We start from the raw sequence: 18,997 nt of genomic DNA, 5'->3' as shown, positions 1-18,997 counted from the left end.
GAACTGCCCAATAACCACAAGCTGGTTAATAGCAAAGGAACTCGGTCAGGTTTATTGTTAATGAAGCACGGTCCTAGTATCCCATAGACTCTACAGGACCACTAACACATGTATGCCTCTCACAACAGACCAGCTCAGTCATAGGCTAGCCAAAGACGCTCTCTTTGAGACTCCTTTTTACACACCAATACAAACAAGATACATATTGTCCTGCTCACATGGTTAGCCCTCCATCTACCTTGTACATGTTGGTTCCATCAAACCATTTCTATCCATCACACTGTCGTCCTGACCTTATCTTTAAGAGAGGTCGACGTGTTCCTGTCGTCTCTGGGGAATGTGTTTGTACTCACTTGGTATCGGGGTGTTCTGGTACCACCTTTCTCAAATATATGTATGCGTGTGTCCTGTACCTAGCACTTGTCAAAAGTGGGTGTGTGTTTGCAATATCTGCCCTGTTCTTGCCAGATTCGGTGAGCCTGCTCACAGCCTGTCTCTTGTTAACTTTGCTTTATATTAGCAAGGCTTGAACACTACTTTAGTTCAAGTCCCAGGCCTCTGATACAAGGACTTATGTCTCAGACTCCCCACTACTTACCCCATGAATGCTTACTTTGCTTAAGAGCCTTTGGTGAGGGACCTTGTCAAAGGCTTCTGAAAGTCCAAGTACACTGTATCCACTGGGTCACCCTTGCCTACATTTGTTGACCCCCCTCAAAGAATTCTAAGAGATTGGTGAGGCATGATTTCCCTTTGCGAAAGGTGTGTTAACGCTTCCCAAACAAATCATGTTCATCTCTGTGTCTGATAAGTCTGTTCTTTACTATAATTTCAACAAATCTGACTGGTATTAAAGTTAGGTTTACCAGCCTGTAATGGCCAGGATCGCCTCTGGGGCTTTTTAAAAATTGGCATCACATTAGCTATCCTCCAGTCATCTGGTACAGAAGTATAGCCGGCCATGGTACCTTTAGAACTTGACCCGAAGGTTCTGCTGCCAGAAAGATTTGATGGGAACCACCAAAGTGCTGTGGTTTTCTTAACCAGTGCTGCCATTTGTTCACTCTTGCAATGTATCTCAATGATCAGTTCAAAATGGGGTTTAGTATCACTTTATTGATCAGTGAAGCCCTGGACTGGGTCTTGCTCCTCCTGGAACAGGCCAGCCCAATTCTCAGTAATGCTAATGAGTTCACCCACATCTCCTTGGTAGTACTTAATGATCCAAATCGCATCTCTACCACTGAATCTGCCATGCAGTTTCTCCAGCAAGGCCATCAGCCCATCTCAGCTTATACTATCCATTTTCAACATCTAAAAACTTCTCCCTTCTCCTGAACTTGCTTGCAAGCTGTGAGACATTATGCAGGCTCCGGTGAGATGTATATTATTTCAAAACTGCTCTGTCATTGTCTCTAAGTGATCCTGAAGAGATAAGAAGCTGCTGAGAACCTCTGACTGTGGGTAAGAGTTGGAGCAAATCTTTTGGTGCCAAAGGAATCTGCCCCAATCTTTGCTTTCCATTTCAAATACAAGATTCTGGGGGAAGGCGGGTGAGGAAAACAGAAGCTAAATTCCTAGAGGAAGGAATCCACTGCAAAAAGCTCTTATTCCAAACAAAAGAGGAAAACACAGAGGCAGAGGCCCTGAGACAATGTCTGTTCAGTAAACAACCAGCAGGAAGAGCTTTCATTATCAAAAAACTCTGCTTCCAATCCACTGGATTTGGAAAGAAGTCTAACTCATGGTTTTTTTCTGGCAGAGTACTAGATCCTACACTGGAGAAAGGACTTCCAAACACTTGACTATAGTTGAAAAGCAGAGACACAATCTTTCCCTTTTCACAGTCACCACAGACCACTGACCAAAGCACTAAAAGACAGTTAAATAAAAGATTGAGTATTGGGCCTACTCTGCAGGATTCATTTCTCCAGGTCCTAAGCCAATTCCTGAGTGGCTGAGGCTTGCTGGTCAGTGCCAGCAGCAACAAATTGAAGTTTGCAAGATGTCAGGTCCATTTTACTGCTGCTGCTGACAGGTTGACAGCAGCAGTGAAATTGAAGTTCACAAAAATCCAGTCACTGTTGCTGTTCAGGAAATATAAGCAGCCAAGACAGGAACTCAAACCATTTGCTCCTCTGAGTGCATACGCAGGGAAGGGAAGACCTGCATTCTTTTATCACAGTCACAATCTTCAGAAGCTGAACTGTGAAATTAATAAGAATGGAGAGGTTACTCACCCTGTACAGTAACTGGAGTTCTCCAAGATGTGCATCCCTACAGCTGCTCCACTTCAGGTGTGCACGCACACTATGCACCTTTGACTGGAGATCTTCAGTAGCACTACTCATTGGCTCATGCATGTGCCCTATGCATCCTCGTACCCCACACAGAGGCTAGACAGGGTATGTGGGCAAACCTTCCCCACTGCACAGTCTCGTAGAGGAAACGCCAAAGCAGAGGGGACGGAGAACGGGTAGTGGAGCACCCATGGGGCACCCATCTCAAAGAATTCCAGTTACTGCAAAGGATGAGTAACTTTCTTCTTTGAAATGTCCCTACTGGTACCTCAGATGACTACCAAGGAGTACCCCCAGATGGAGGGGGAGTTTCAGATCAGAATCCAGGACTATAATCAAGACTGCATTCCCAAGGGCAGTATCCGATCTGGAAAAATAGATCACCACACATTATTTGGGAAAGGTGGGTATTGAAGTCTAAGCTGCAGCCTTGCAGACCTCAGCAATGGAAACATTCTTGAGCAGTGACACTGAGTTAGAGTGCGCCCTCATGGAGTGGGCCAATACCCTAGAAGGAGGCTGTATATCAATAGATTCAAAACAGGAAATGACATCCAGAAATCCATCTAGAGAGCCTTTGTGTGGAGACTGTAGACCCTTTAGATCTGTCAGCAATTGACATGAACGGTCCAGGAGACTTCCTACAGGACTTGGTTGTGTCCAGATAGAAGGGTAATGCCCTCCTGACATCCAGTTTGTGTAAAACAGCATCCTTCCTGGTCTGGTGTGGTTTTAGAGGAGGAGGGGGAGAGGAACAGATGGATGACCTGGTTAATCTGAAACTTGGACAAAACCTTAGGAAGGAATTTAGATCACAGACATAATAAAATGTCCTTGAAAAATACTATAAAGAATGGGTCTGCCATTAATGCTCCTATTTCCCCGACTTTTCAACAGCCTTCATGGATAGGTTAAGAAGGGAACAAATAGTCACTGATTCAAAGGGAGGTCTCATAAAAGACACCTGAATATGAAGTTCAGATCCCAAACAGGAGTGGTTCTTTTATCCGAGGGAAAAAAGGTTCCCCAATCCTTTAATAAATTTAATTATTGCAGGGCTACACACACAGGGAATCCCTCAAGGAATGAAAGGCCATTATAGCCACCAAGTGGATTCTGATAGAAAGAATCCTGTCTTTTGATTTCAGGAGGAAGCCTTGAACAGTGGAGAGGGAAGAATGAGTCAGTGGAAGATACTGTTGTTCACACCAATTGTTGAATCATCTCCACTTTGGAAGGTAAGTATTTTGGGTGAATTATGTCCTGCTGTTCAACAATACCTGTTGTACTTCCACAGAGCAAGCAGTCTCTCCTCCCAGGAACCTCTGAGGAATCACACCTTGAAGGTGATGTACTCCTAAATTGAAGAACCCAACCAGCATCTTAAGGAAGTAGATGAGGAGTAGCCAGAAGGCTTTGTTTGGCAGACATCCAGGTAAGGTCATGCCTCTCTTGGCCACGTTAGAGGCGATTTCGTGCCTCAATAAATGTTCATGAGAGGAGTCGCAGAAGAGGGACGGGGAAGGGAGGTAAAAATGGATGGAGCATCTCAACATTATGACTTCCAAGATCCATTTAACTGACACTGCTGCTCGTTCCACTCCACAACAATTGTTACATGTCTGGCATCTTGGCTCCAGCTCTCTGGATTCCATAGGAAGGTCCAAAATACAGTTGAGAGTCTTCCCTTTGATGGTTTTAAACTTTTTACTGAGAACACTGAGTCATTTCCAAGTGTTGACTCCAGAGCCACCTTGAGATCTCTTGGAATCTACATACCCGCAAGTAAATGGAGATCCCAGGTAGCTCAGAGATCCCGCCCCATCCAGTTGTCTGGATTCCAACCTGAGCTTCCGAGGAGGAAATCAAGGTTTCAGAAGAATAGACAATCCACTACACCTGGTTCAACTACAGAACTCTTCTCATTATTAAAACATCAATTTTGCCAGACTGGTTGAGGGTCTGAATCATCCCTGTTTTTTGCATCTCCAGTTGCAACAGTTTACCCATCTCCCTCCCTTCAGGGACACACTCTCCCATTTTCAGCTGTCATGAGAATAGATTAGCTGTGAGGTGGCATCATTTTCCACTGTAGCCTCTTCTTCCTGCTGCTCAGATAGCCAAGCGGAAACAGATGGCGGAGGACTGTCTGTCCAGATGATTCCTGCAAGCAATGCTAGAGGCTCTAGAAAATTGCTGACCATAGGCTGCCCAAGGGTCCCAATATGGCCACTAAAGGGAACCATACAGAACATTACTATTTATACCAGTGAGGAGGAGCTTCAAAGTGTATCCTCCAAGAATCACCCCTCTCCCTGTAGGTGTCAGTAAGAGGGTTCCTGTAATGGTAAGTAGAGTAGGAGAGCCATGCACTGAGATTTGAGAGACTGAAGAAATGTCCTCACCATCCAGGGCGAGAGTGCAACCAGAGAACAGGGAAAATCAGGTAATTCCAGGAAAAGATGTAGTTCCTGTGACCAGATGGATCTTGGTACCAAGGTACACTCAGGACCCCTCAAAAAGGGAGACTCTGGGTCTTCAGCATATTTAAATTCCTGCAATACCAGATGAATGAACTATTCAGTCTGTTCAAGTAGATCCCTTGCAGAGGAAGTTGACGGTACCAACAATGTTGATTGCCTGGATGTAGGCGTAGACTGATGCAGCCACTTAGGCATCTGCAGTACCAAGGCTCTTGGAAACTGGAGGCTACAGAGGAATATCCATCAGTACTGACTTTCTAGAACCAGTCTCTCCCACTTTTGAGTTGGTCGAATCCTAACAGTACCAAAGGTGGTTTAGGTACTGAAGCGTAGTTGGAGCATTAGCCTTTAGAAGAGCACATTGACTTGGGAGCACCATTGGTACTGGAGGAGCCTGGAGCCCCAACAGTATGAGGCCAGGAACCTACCCAGTCAACTTATGAGGAGACTGAGGTCTTCTCAATATGGGCTTTTTGTGGGGAGAATCAGAACTCCTTTTCTTAGAAACCTTCTCAGACGTCTCTAAAGTCTTTCCATTAGAAGATCTAGGTGAACAGTGAGCTGAAGTCAACAAGGCATTGTGTGTGCTTAGAAAGTGGTGTACAGGGAGGATCTAGTAACCTTGGTCCAAAGTGGGACAGAGTTCTCCATCATAAGCGGTCTCAACTTGATCCCCTAGTTCTTCCTTTCCCTGCTCTTAAAGAAGTTGGACTTCTATGGAAAGTGTTTCTCCAAGGCAAACACACACCAGAAAGGCCTGTCATGGAGCGGGATCACTTCCTGGCAAGTGAGGCAATGTCTGAACCCTGATGATGCTGGCATACTCCTTCAACGGAGAAAGAACCTCCCAAGAGGAGGAGGGTAGAAATAAAGAGGACAAGGAACAATCCTCTTACAAAAACTGACATATCTAATTATACCAAACTACTAATAACTACCCAAGGCAAGCTTGACTGATTGAAGCAAGCACGCTGGATACTCCATCTCAGGCCGAAGTGATTCACCCACATAGCCAGGGCTTTGGAGCGGAGCCCAGAGCTGGAGCACAAACCAGTAGGTTTTTGCCCGGAGCTGGAGCGGAGCCGGAGCAATTAAAAAATTCCAAATCCCTGCATACAGCCCTATATAGCCTTGCTGCAGGATACAAGGTAGGGTGCAGGAGTGGGCAGACCAGCACTACCACCAAAAATTGCCAAAAGGCACACATGCACCTAAAGTGACGCACCCATAGGGATGCTACTCAAAGAATAAATGGTTAGTTTCACGGTTCCTCAGAACACTGAGCAACTGACTTCATTCTTAGAAATTACATGCTCTGCTTAGATAAGCAGAGCAACACAATAGGTCAATGATTGTGTCCTGCTCAATGCCCCTCCCTATCCCCACAAGATGAGAGAGTCGGAGAGTGCTATTCTACACTCTTTTCCAACAAGGCCACTATGAAAGACATGAACAACCAACACAGTCCTGAGACTGATCCCTGATGGGAAGTCCAGTTCCTCTCCTTTCCCAGCAGCTTAACAGGTACACATGCTGGGCTTCCCAATTAGGTGTTCATCTCTGAAACCTGCTGGGTGCCCATCTGTATTTTTTATATGGGTTGCCTGCTAGTAGGATTCTGGAGCATTTTTCAAGTCCTGGCCTTTATACCGTCCACTGCTTTAAGAACCCATTTGATGTAGAGTATTTACAAAACTATATCTGACAGATGAGGTAGGTGAGGTAATACCTTTTATTGGACCAACTTCTGTTGGTGAGAGAGAAACTTTTGAACCACACAGAGCTGTTCTTCTATTTGACAACTGACTCAATAAAAGATATCCCCTCACCCACCTTGTCTCCCTAATATCCTGGGACCAACACTGCTACAATTACACTGCATCTGACAGATAAAGAAGACCGAGTTCCCTGCAGTGTTGTGGATAAGAGATACTTAGTTCATTACATAACAGATGAGAATTCTTTTCAATAAACCGCAAGAGTTAAACATAATACACCATATGGGAAAGTTGGAGAATTTACAGTCAAGAAGCTTTCTTGGACCTTCCATGTCTGAATCTGAACTGTGAGGTGTACCCTTCTCCCTCATTCTTGGGAGTTAGATAACCTTTAGACTCTTAAACTGAAAACCCAAGTAAGGAAGCTCTAAGTTAAGGCTGATATTGGTGTGAGTGAAAGATGAACTATGTCTAATCCTTCCTCTTTCAAATTATCAAACATTCACTAAGAGTAGATCAGAACCAGCCTTAATTTCTAGCATTAATCCCTCCCTATCTCTCCTTTGCACACACCTTCCCTCCTAAATTAAGTTGTCTCAATCTTACAGTTCACTATGGTTTTTAAAGTTACAGGCTCAATAATGTTTAAATAAAAATGTATACTGTTAAATAAGCCAATACTATATAATTAACATCTGCTTTTTACTTGGCTATGCTGTACTATTTAGACATAATACCAGACTGGTAATTACATATTTTATAGGAAACTATGCCAAAAGAGTCAGTCCAGTTTCTTGACTGATAAGAAGAACCTATAATCCGAAGTTCAACACAATCTATAACAAATACCAACACACAACCAGATGACTGTGCAGTTCCCGAGGGAAAATGTAATTCCATAATGGTTTGAACAACACTCCCACTTTGAATGCTGGTTTAGGCTGTCATACAATAGAACTAATTTATTGTTTCAGGCTTAAACATCAATCCAACAAAAGCATCTGAACTGCATAAAACTAAATGCTTTATAAACAACGCTAAACCAGAAACCCCTAACATGCACATTTTTATACAGAGCAGATTTAAAGTGTTTCTATAAACCATATTAGTCTATTTAGAAAATGTATCACACTGAAACTATGTTAACAGAGTACAGAGTTTTGTAAAAGCTACAAGATTAACCCTATGTTAAAATGAAGTAAAATATCATTCAAGATGACTATCCCCTGAAGAAAACAGAGAAAAAACAGAACATTAGAAAAAAGTTTCCTTGGCTAGTGTTCCTGTTTTTCCCTTTTGCTATTAGAGGCTCAGGGTTTAAAAAGGGCTCTCTCTAGTATACTAATACTCCTTCTTGAGGTAGTTTGATATTGGAAGTGATTAGTAGGGATGTAATCCCAATGCTACAAATTCTGCATTTTTCCCCGCAGGATTGCAGAGAAAATGGAATACAGAGCTTTACAAGTTAGGAAAATAAACGAAAACAGGGAACTCTAACTTGTACTAATGATAGGCCTATAATGAATTACTTGCTGTTTCTCAAGATTCAGTTAATGCAAACTGAATAAGGAAACCAAAGCTATTTTGCTCATTTGACAAGTGTAATTTAGTTTTATTTATAATAAATCAGAGTATACTAATAAATGTTAACACACTTTATAAAAGTAATTAAATTTTAATAGGAGATCTCACTACAGCACTATTAAATCTTTCCAAAAAGTAAGGAGTATGAATTACAAATGTAATCAGATGCTAGTGCTTTCCTCAGAATGAAAGTGTGTCTTTAAGAGGTCACCTAAAACACCATATGGTGCTGCTATCGTTCTGTTCACTGTACTGGTCCCCAAATTATTGATGTTCTAATCCTGGAATTTATTTGTAAAGAATAGGCTAGGACTATAACAATGTTTAAAAGGGGACTGGATAAATTCATGGTGGCTAAGTCCATAAATGGCTATTAGCCAGGATGGGTAAGAATGGTGTCCCTAGCCTCTGTTCGTCAGAGGATGGAGATGGATGGCAGGAGAGAAATCACTTGATCATTGCCTGTTAGGTTCACTCCCTCAGGGGCACCTGGCATTGGCCACTGTCGGTAGACAGATACTGGGCTAGATGGACCTTTGGTCTGACCCGGTACGGCCTTTCTTATGTTCTTATGTAATACTTCTTTACTGTCCCAACCCACTAATTTACAGGTTTGTTATAAAATCCTAGCCCTCTTAAGCAAATATATACAGGCAGGTCTATAGGACGTCAGACTTTACAAAATGAGAGGTTCAACGCACCAGCAACCACAGACATGACAACCTGAGGCATTGTCTTGGTTATTCAGTTTCAGCTGTACGGAGAGAAGAGGAAAAGTACCCCACTATACATATTCTCCATCTCATCACCTGCCTGCATCTCTCACACACACACCATGGCTCCCTAACCCCTCCTCCCCTCACGGCATTACCTCCTTTCTGTCTCTCTTCTGGAGACATACTGTTAAAGGATTATAGTACTTTCCAATTTCTTAAGATAAGATGGAACTGAATTTGTTCACCCATGATGGAATCCTACTAAGACGGGCTTTTCGGTTGGGGGGCAGGAGGGTGAAGCTGCCACCACATTGGGCCTGTGCTATGCTTCACTAGCAGAAATGAGACTGCAAATGCGTACCTGAAGTCTTCAGGCCACCCGAACTGGTTTCCAGCTCTATGCCCCTCTATCACACTAGGGAACAAAAACTCTGTGTGGTAGCCAAGGCCAAACAAAAAGTTGGTCAGAAAAGTGATGATGTTGATGATGATCTTATTTGAAAATACTTTTGTATTTGAAACTATGGTTCGATCATCATGTCTGTGACCTCAAATCCCCACACATTCCTCCATACTACTACAATGCCATCTGAAACAGTGTGTCACCAAACTACTCTCAGATGTATCCACCAGGGAAACAGAAGGGGGAAAATGAACTGGATGAAGATGTGCACAACGGTAAATACCATGACTGAGGTTGAATTTTTATATTTAAAAAAAAAGCAGGCCAAGCATAAATTCCTTGCACAGGAAGAACTATTGAAGCTTTCCAAGGGATTTTAGAGTCTGTTCGTGTTTCTTCTTTTACTGCTTTTCTACAATCTTGTATCCCCCCCCCACCATTTTCCCTCTTACTTTTCTCCCCTTCTCTAACTTTTTCTATGACTGTAATGACTACACAAGAACCCCATCAAGGAAACAAGGCAGTATTTGTTTTCTCTTCTGAGTTTAACTGTGCAAATCCTTTCCAGGTAAAGAGGCATTACCCAAATATCCTGCTTACTGGTTAGACAGCCGTGGTGAGGACAAGGATCACTCCACACATTGTGGCCCATTGTAGGATAAAGCATCCCTCCACTTCAGTTTCCTAGTTAACACCATCAAAATAGCAAGAGAAATTGTTCATCCAAGGCACTCAAATATCATAGTAGCAGGAAGCACAAAAGAATTTGGAGAGCATGGCAAGCAGGAAGTTTTCCAACCACTTTCTCCAGAAGGTAAGTTTTCATTTTTAAAAAAAAATTATTAGCTCTTATGGTTGAGAAGGTCTGCAAAATGTGAACTGAATAAAATGATGATGTACTGCTGTCTTCTTGGTTCTAAAGACAGCTCCAATACCCCTGCTGCTTCCCAGCACCCACAATCTGCAGCAGAGTGAAAACTGACCCAAAGTCTCACCAGTTTTCACTGCTTTTTTCAGACCCCTAAGCAGCAATGAAACAGAAAAGAAATCAGGTTAATTTTATTATGCCAAGACTTGAGAAAGTTGAGAGCAACAGCAAAGGCAGACACCAAAGCTGCTATTTGGGGAAATGGGCTAAAAAATGACAACTAGGAGAAGGGTCAAATATTAGAAACTGACTCAGCAGCAACAAAGCCTAGGGATCAATTCAGAAAAGCTACCCCTATTTAGTGCCTGCCACCATTTTCATATCACTCTGAGGGCTTGTCTACACTACTGCGTGGGGTCGATTTAAGATGTGTAACTTCAGCTACAAGAATAGCGCAGCTGAAGTCGACGTACTTAGATCTACTTACCGCGGTGTCTTCACTGCGGTAAGTCAACAACTGATGCTCTCCCATCGACTCTGCTTGCGCTTCTCGTTCTGGTGGAGTACCGGAGTCAACAGGAGAGTGCTCAGCAGTCAATTTATCACATCTATACTCAATGCAATAAGACTCCCGCTGGATCGATTGCTGCCTGCCAATCCAACAGGTAGCGTAGACAAGCCCGCAGATGATAGATTTAGTGCTTCAGCCACAAGAAGTCTAGTTAAAATTTTAACTCCAGTATCTGGCTTTATGGGTTGGGGTGAAGCAGAAAGGAGACATTATAAAGGAGGTGGCAGAGAACATAAGGCAAGGAAAGGAACAAGAGAGAAGAGGGAATTAACCAAAGGTAGCTCAGGAAAAAAAATGTTGAGTGAAGACAGGAAAAGAAAAGAAAATACCAGAGGATGTAGTAAGTAGCACTGACTGAAGAATACTTGGCAAATATGTAATGACTGTTATCATTGTTCATCAAATATTGTACTCCATTAATACTTGTTTGTGGTTTTCAACCAGTACAGTAGCTAGGCAAATACTATTTTGCACATACACTACTTCTGGGGGTATTATCAAATATATTCAATGAATATTTCGTCTACTATTCATTCAGCCGTAGTAGTAAGTCACATTTAAAAATATCTATTAAATTGAAAGTTGTTAAATACCATATTTAAAACATACAGTCAAGTGGCCTGGAGCCATTTTTCTTTCTTTAAATTGCAAGGGGCATGGTAGCAAATATTTTCACCAAGGCGTATTAGTTTAGGCCTTGGGCTTTAAGTATCAAATTTTTGAAGCCCTGATTTTTCTTCTACACAGACCACTACCTTGATAATTATGTCCTATTGGCTGAGTGGAGGAAACCATACTATTCTTCAGAAAGAGTACAGGGGACTAGTTACAGTCGAGACCTTTCAAAAGCATAGGGCTGGTCTACACTGGGGGGGGGTGTCAATCTAAGATACACAACTTCAGCTACATGAATAGCATAGCTGAAGTCGAAGTATCTCAGATCGATTTACCTCGGGTCCTCACGGCGCGGGATCGATGTCCGCGGCTCCCCCGTCGACTCCGCTACCGCCGCTCACCCTGGTGGAGTTCCGGAGTCAATGGGGAGCGCATTCGGGGATCGATATATCGCGTCTAGATGAGACGCGATATAATCGATCTCCGATAAATCGATCGCTACCCACCAATAGGGCGGGTAGTCTGGACGTACCCATAGTATGGGCTCTAACTGCAATTTCAGTAGCATTTTCAAGGAATCTAAGAAAGGCAAGTTTTCATCTTTGGCCTTAGGTTGCATGTACCCGAGGCATTCAACACACCCAGGATTTAAGTGCATATAACATCAAATCAGCCACTGGCCTTTGGGGGAAGGGGTTCATATTATTGTTTACATCTTACAACAAAGAAAATATTCAACTTGAAGAAAAAATTTTTTAGGAAAAATGAGTTCTCTCTGTCTGCATCTCAAATCTTGTTGCCTATCTTTGAAGTTACCTTAAAAAAAATCCTTGACTACTCCCCACCTTTAAAAACTCTGAAGGGCGCTAGCAAGATGACTAAATGCTTAAGGTGTAAATGCTTACACCTATCAAGTCCAACATTTGTACCCACTTGTTTCTTTGATACATGCTTTATGCATTTTCAAACAAAACAAAAAAAAACTGCCTGTAACTTCCTTAAACTACAAACCTAAGCCCACAAGCAGACTGCTAAGCCCAGGTAGAGCGATGTACCACCTATGCACTATAATTTGCACAATCAGGGCTCTAAAGTGGTGATTTCATACATTCTACATCTTCAAATCAAGGACACCATTGGACATAGCTTTAAAAATCTACCCCACAGAGGTAAGTGAAAAGCTGTCTCTAGCTGTCTGGCCGGGGGGTAGTGAGCTTAAAATCATCAATTTCTATACAAACTTTTTGTTTAATAAGTTCTTATTTCTCACTCTTATGATTGCAAAGATAGCCCAGATGCTAAAAGAATGAGAACTGATTCCATGTTTTCATGAGCCTGCAGACAGGCAACTCCTGTACTTCTGCTGATGTCCATAGTAGCATCAGAGTATATAAAGAAGAAACTGGAAGTTTCACTGTGTACCATGTGAGCAGAAAATGAAACTCAAATCAGGCCAATTCAAGCTGCTGCTGCATCAGAAAACTACCAGCAGTGGCAATTGCAGACATAAAAGAGTAATTCATGGTAGTGAAGAATTTTGCAGATTGCATGGAGAACTTGCTCCCGACCCAAATCCCCACAGTAGAAAAAAAAGGTTCTAGGGGATGGGTAAAGTAGTAGAAACCCTCACGCAGCTCTAAGGAAAAGTGGAAAGAAACAGTCTCTTCTTCCCTTTCAGCAGCTAGAGGGGAGCTGAGTAGGGTGACCAGACAGCAAATGTGAAAAATCGGGATTGGGTGGTGGTGGGGAGGGTAACAGGCACCTATATAAGAAAAACACCCCAAAATCGGGACTGTCCCTATAAAATCGGGACATCTGGTCGCCCTAGAGCTGAGCAGTAAATTTCACCCACCTTTTATCAGAAACTGCTGTGATAGCGAGCCTCAGGGATAGCAACCAGACTCAAGTTTCAAAAGCTGTGTGACAATTCATTGCTCCTGGACATCACTTGTAAAGTCCCCACCCTCATCTTTCATATCCATCTCTGGCTCGCAATCCCCTGGTTTTTCAAGTGTGTCTATTAATTTTGGGATACCAACAGTAATTTCTGTACCATCCTCTATCAAAGGATTTAATCTGAAGCTGTTACTGAAACTTCAGCTTGATTGTGAAGCTTTAAAATTTGCATGGTGACTGTCTAATTTTGTATTTTGTTCTTATAAATTTAAACATAAGCCATAATCTATACAAGTAATTAGATTACTGAAAATCTGAAATATCCATCACCACCTTGTTTAAAAGCTTTTTTTAAATTGCTGATTAACTTTAATAGACAAGAGATCTAATTTATGCTGCCAATTCCATATCAGGAACTTTATGCACAGATCCTGCTGTTTCCTAATTTTTGGTTCCTGGCTACTACTTATAACAAGGCATCCTGGGATTTTACTTTCACTGCTTTCTTAACTTTATAGAGTCAGTGGTATCTCCTGTTCAGACTTGTCTGATTACATCTGTTGTACATTAACTTACCAGTATGTTGAAAATCTTGGCCCATGAACACTAAATTCTCCAAGCGTGTTCCGCCAGATGAGACAACGGCTTTTACTCAAATTTGTTTTTACGTTACCTCTATTAAATAATTGACAAAACTTCCCTTCTATTCTCATTTTATTTCCAGAATATGTTTGTGTTGGTTTAATCCACTTTACCTTTCTAAATCAAAACCCTGAAGCAAAATTAAATACTGAAGTTCAAAGATGGCATTCTAAAGGTCCAAAAATAAGTGAACACAATTGATAATAATAATGAAGGATATCTGATAAGATGCACATGCCTAAGACATGCAAATATAAAAACAGCACAACATTCAATGAAGTTTCTCTCTTACATATTTTGGTTTATAAAAAATATGTGGTCTCTAACTGGGTGGCATTTTGCATTTCAAACTGTAATTGAGTGAACATGTTGCCATGGTAACAATGGAATTGTGCAATAATGTTGTTGCCTTGTAATTGCTGGATATTTGTATACAAGCAGCTGAGCTTTCTTAATTCAATGCCCCCTCAAATCTTTCAGGCAGACTCTGGAGCTACAACAGCATCTTTTAATGTGAAAACTCTAAAACAATTTCTGATTTTTCAACCAGTATTAGAATTCAAAGCAATGACAGGCCATATTACAAAAAAGAAATCCTGTCAAGACTCAGGCTACATAAACTTTTGTGTTCCTTAGCTCTTTTAAAATATTGCCGTTTTTAAGAGATCTCATTTAGATAGATAACTTCCAGTAACTTTTGGCCACAACTGAAGGCACTGACAGCAGTGAAGACCGCACAAGTCACTTTTATTGATGCTATGCAACAGCAGTAAATCCAGATGTACTCTGACGCCTTTCTTCAATAAGAGTGAAACTCACCTTAGGTACAGAGTGCAAATACAAGGCGCTCTACATGACTTAAATCTCGCATTGAGGCTATGCAGAAAGTAAAATACAGGCATCTCTAAACTAGCCCATACAGACAGATGTGGATGAGGTGAGACCAGAGGATCCATACTGTGACTGAGTGACCCCAACACACAACTACTACATTCTCAGTGTCCTGATTCCAGGTTGGTGGGTGACTTTTGCCTGCCCAATCCACCCACACTTCTCTCACAAACAGCTCAGTTACTTGTGAAATCAACTTCCATAAACTCCTCCCTAAAATATTAGGCAAATCTATATTAATGGACATTGTTAAATCCAGAACGTCAATATTTTAAAAGTGACAAGTCTAATTTATGCAAAGCTTTATACGAAAGCTGTCACAGCAAATCTAATGACAAACTGAAAAAACCTTCAGTGTCATGCAAATACGTACATAACCACTTAATATCATTACATGTATTTTGAAGAAACAGAATGGATCAGTTTTACCTCCCTCCAAATGGTATGAGGTGTTTTGGTATAATGTCAAATAATCATCATGTAATAAAAGTGAGTTTGCTTATGAGGTCATGCTGCGCTTACAATGCCACACACACACAAAAAAAATCAAAAGATTAAAGAAACAAGTATTGCACACGGCATCTTTCCTGATAAATTCCTGCAGCATAAATCCAAACAGTTCAGTAACACCTACCTTCCACTGCTCCAAATACATTATAATTAATTTTTTAAAACTGACATGAAAATTGTTGCACAAACTAACATTTCATACAGTAAAACTCCCTTTTAAACACACAGCAATTCAGGGGGGAAAGGGAACAAGGCACAGTGCAGGGGTAGGCCAGAATGTTACCCATAAGTTTGATTTTATACTGTCATTTTGTGTTGTATATTAACAGTATAACAGCCTAAAAGTAATCTACTGCCCACTCTTACCATAAGACAGAATTATTATTTTTTTTGCCAATCAATAAGTATCTATTTGGTTCACATAAGTGGACAAGCAGAATTCTGTAATGCTGATTTACTAGCATCTCAAACAAGGTAATGAAATACAAGTTATAAAAACCATCATAAGCATGAAATGCAGAAGACTCCCACATAAGTCCAAAGATACTTTACATAAGACACATTTTATTTACTATAAAGATCAAAACAGCTACTCTGAATGGGTATCAGCATCAGATAAAGTCACTTTTGAATAATACATACATGTATGTATAGCCTGGACTATCATCATATTAACACAGGCACATGTGCAGAAGGTGCAACAGGGGATAAACATATTTTAAAAAACTTTTACAAGAACACAGGCCAGTGCATAGCTTTGTTTTGTGCCATCTCCCAAATACTGGGATTACAACTAAGCATTCAAAGCAGTAATTGATTATGGTTTAAAGAGACATCTGCACCTCTTTATCCCAGCAGTCTCCTTTATGTTTTATTTCTTGGATATGAATAATTCAGCTACCAAAATTCCCATTTTATCTAAGGGTTCATTTCCTAAATTTAATACATACATAGTACTATCCTAGCTATGAGGATTTTTTTTTTAATTAATTGTCTCATAATTTAAAGGGAAAATTTGATTTTTGTTTTAATTGGTTTAAAAAGCAGAACTGTTAACAGCTTAATCAATTTGCAAGTGAGCTCAACCCTTCTAGCCAGAACCCTCCACCCATTCCCCTGCCCCTTCACATGTCTTCACTATAGAAACACAGCTCTGCACAGGGACGGGAGAGAGATTTTTGAGCAGTAGAAGGGAAGGGGGATGTGAGTAACACCCAAATCCTCACTGCCTCCATCTGCAAGGATCACCCTGCTGCAGGGACACAGACACACGACAGCCTGACAGCCCCCCCAACACATACAGCACTGGATGGACAGCCAGACACACAGCGACCCTACACACAGACATGCTGACTGCTGGACAGAGACAGCCACTCAGCCCCCTCCCCACCAACAGCACAGTTGTTGGGCAACACACACAGTGACTGCCAGACAGACACACGCTAGCCCCCCCCACACACTGGGGCTGCTGGACACACAGTCAGACAACTCCCCACTTACACACACGCGCACACAGTGACTGCCAGACACCCACCCATCCACACAAGTGACTGCCAGCCAGCCACACACACACAGTGACTGCCGGAAAGACAGACAGACACCTACACAGAGTGACTGTCGGACAAACAACCCCCCCACCCACCCCCACACAGTGACTGCTGGACACAACCTCCCCACAGACACACACACTGACTGCCAGACAGACAGACATGTTCATATACAAGCACACACCCCGAGTTACTGTCAGACATAGTCCACACACATAGCGACTGCCAGACAGACAACCTCCCCCCACACACACACGTGACTGCCGGACAGACAGACACAACCCCCACCCCCCATCCACACCCACAAGTGACTGCCGGATAGACACAACTCCCCCCCACACACACACACCCACAAGAGACTGCCAGACAGACAGACACAACCCGCCCCCCCACACACATGTGACTGCCGGACAGACAGACACAACCCCCACCCCCCATCCACACCCACAAGTGACTGCCGGATAGACACAACCCCACACACACAAGTGACTGCCAGACAGACAGACACAACCCGCCCCACACACGTGACTGTCGGACAGACACCCACAAGTGACTGTCGGACAGACACAACCCCACACACACGCGCGCACACACACACACACACGTGACGGCCGGACACGGACACACACTGGAGGAGGCTGCCGGCCAGAGATACCCAGCCCCGCCCCCTGCCCTGCGGGCGGCTCTCGGGCCGCGGCCCCCAACCCTTGGCGGCAGGAGGCGGCGGCGGCGCCGCAGCCGCTCCACTCACCCCAGCTGCATCGCTCCCCGCCGAGCCCCGCTCAGCAGCGAGGCGGCGGCAGCGCTGCTCGCTGGGGGGGCTGGGGAGGGGAGGCGCAGAGACCCGGAGGGGGCGGGACGTGCCACAGCCCCGGCCCCACCCGGCTCATTCACAAAAACCCAAGCCACGCCGAACCGCCGGAGAGCGGAGCCCGCATGCCCCGCGCTGAATGGCCCCACCAGGGGTCAGTCACCTCACGACCCGCCCCCGACTCCACTTCATCCGCCCCTATTGGTCCTCCCCTCCCCTCTCATCGCTGCTACCTAATCACAGTGCAGCGTGAGCCTTCAAGGGGCTCAAAAGCACCCGCCACTGCAGCGGAGACGCCCCCCATTGGTGCTCCGAACTGCCCATCAACCTCCTGTCCGGAACCCTCCGCGTTCTCCGCTCAGGCCAGAAAAATAGCCGTGCGCGACCCATCCCTTTAAGGACCCACCGGTCGGCAGCAGCCTCAGCAGAATTAAAAGCCGGCGGACAAAAATAACCGCAGCCTTAAAGGGGCCGCGCAGCGGCTGCCTCCGTATAGATGCGGGCACACGTTGCACGGCCCGCGCGGGTCGTGGGAGCTGGGTACTGACCTGTGCGGCGGGAGCCGGCGCTCGGGGCTGCGGCAAGCCACGGGGAGGGCCCGGCGCTGGGCGGACACAGCGGCGCGCGCGCCACCAACGGAATCAGCCCGTGATGGGATCCGCCATTTTGGAATTTTTAGATGGAAAGTCACGTGGTGCGACCATTTTTTCCCTCCGCCAATCAGGAAGCGGCAGCTATTTTTAGCACAATTCCCCCCCCCCCCCCCATCCATGGACGAGGCGAGATGGGGGGGAAGCGGGGGCGGGGGGAGTGATGCGGCGAGTGGGCCTGCGAGCCGCGCCGGAGAGCGGCGGGAGCAGGGAGCCCTGGGGCGCAGTGTGGGGCAGGGAGCGGCGGGGAGGGTGGGGGCGCAGTGTGGGGCAGGGAGCCGCGGGAAGGGGTGCAGGAGGGTGCAAGGGGGGGCAGGCAGCCGCGGGGACGGGGGTGCAGGGAGGGCAGGGAGCCGCGGGGAGGGTGGGGGCGCAGTGTGGGGCAGGGAGCCGCGGGGAGGGTGGGGGCGCAGTGTGGGGCAGGGAGCCGCGGGAAGGGGTGCAGGGAGGGGTGCAATGTGGGGCAGGGAGCCGTGGGGAGAGATGGGGCGCAGTGTGGGGCAGGGAGCCGCGGGAAGGGGGTGCAGGAGGAGGGGTGCAATGTGGGGCAGGAGCCGTGGGGAGGGTGGGGGCGCAGTGTGGGGCAGGAGCCGCGGGAAGGGAGTGCAGGAGGAGGGGGTGCAATGTGGGGCAGGGAGCCGTGGGGATGGGGGGCAGGGAGCCGCGGGGAAGGGGGTGCAGGAGGGAGGGGGTGCAGTGTGGGGCAGGGAGCCGTGGGGAGGGATGGGGCGCAGTGTGGGGCAGGGAGCCGCGGGGAAGGGGGTGCAGGAGGGAGGGGGTGCAATGTGGGGC

General features: G+C 44.8%; 1 protein-coding gene across 12 annotated transcripts in view; it reads right to left on the bottom strand.

The window, feature by feature from the left end:
- HDAC4 (histone deacetylase 4) overlaps window positions 1-18,240 on the bottom strand; it is a 428,940-nt gene extending 410,700 nt beyond the window's left edge. For 6 of the 12 annotated variants that reach the window (XM_039494513.1, XM_039494522.1, XM_039494520.1 and 3 more), the window contains exon 1: window positions 18,104-18,239. The gene's annotated coding sequence lies outside the window, so the exon portion shown is untranslated. Of the gene's footprint in view, window positions 1-17,495; window positions 17,585-17,788; window positions 17,884-17,961; window positions 18,039-18,103 lie in introns of those variants that run through there. The other 6 variants (XM_039494525.1, XM_039494524.1, XM_039494519.1 and 3 more) reach the window with 5 other exon arrangements.
- Between the last annotated feature and the right edge of the window lie 757 nt (window positions 18,241-18,997).

This window comes from Mauremys reevesii, linkage group 11 (genome assembly GCF_016161935.1).
Source record: "Mauremys reevesii isolate NIE-2019 linkage group 11, ASM1616193v1, whole genome shotgun sequence".
NCBI classification, from domain to species: domain Eukaryota; kingdom Metazoa; phylum Chordata; order Testudines; family Geoemydidae; genus Mauremys; species Mauremys reevesii.
This window is presented reverse-complemented; position numbering and strand designations above follow the sequence as displayed.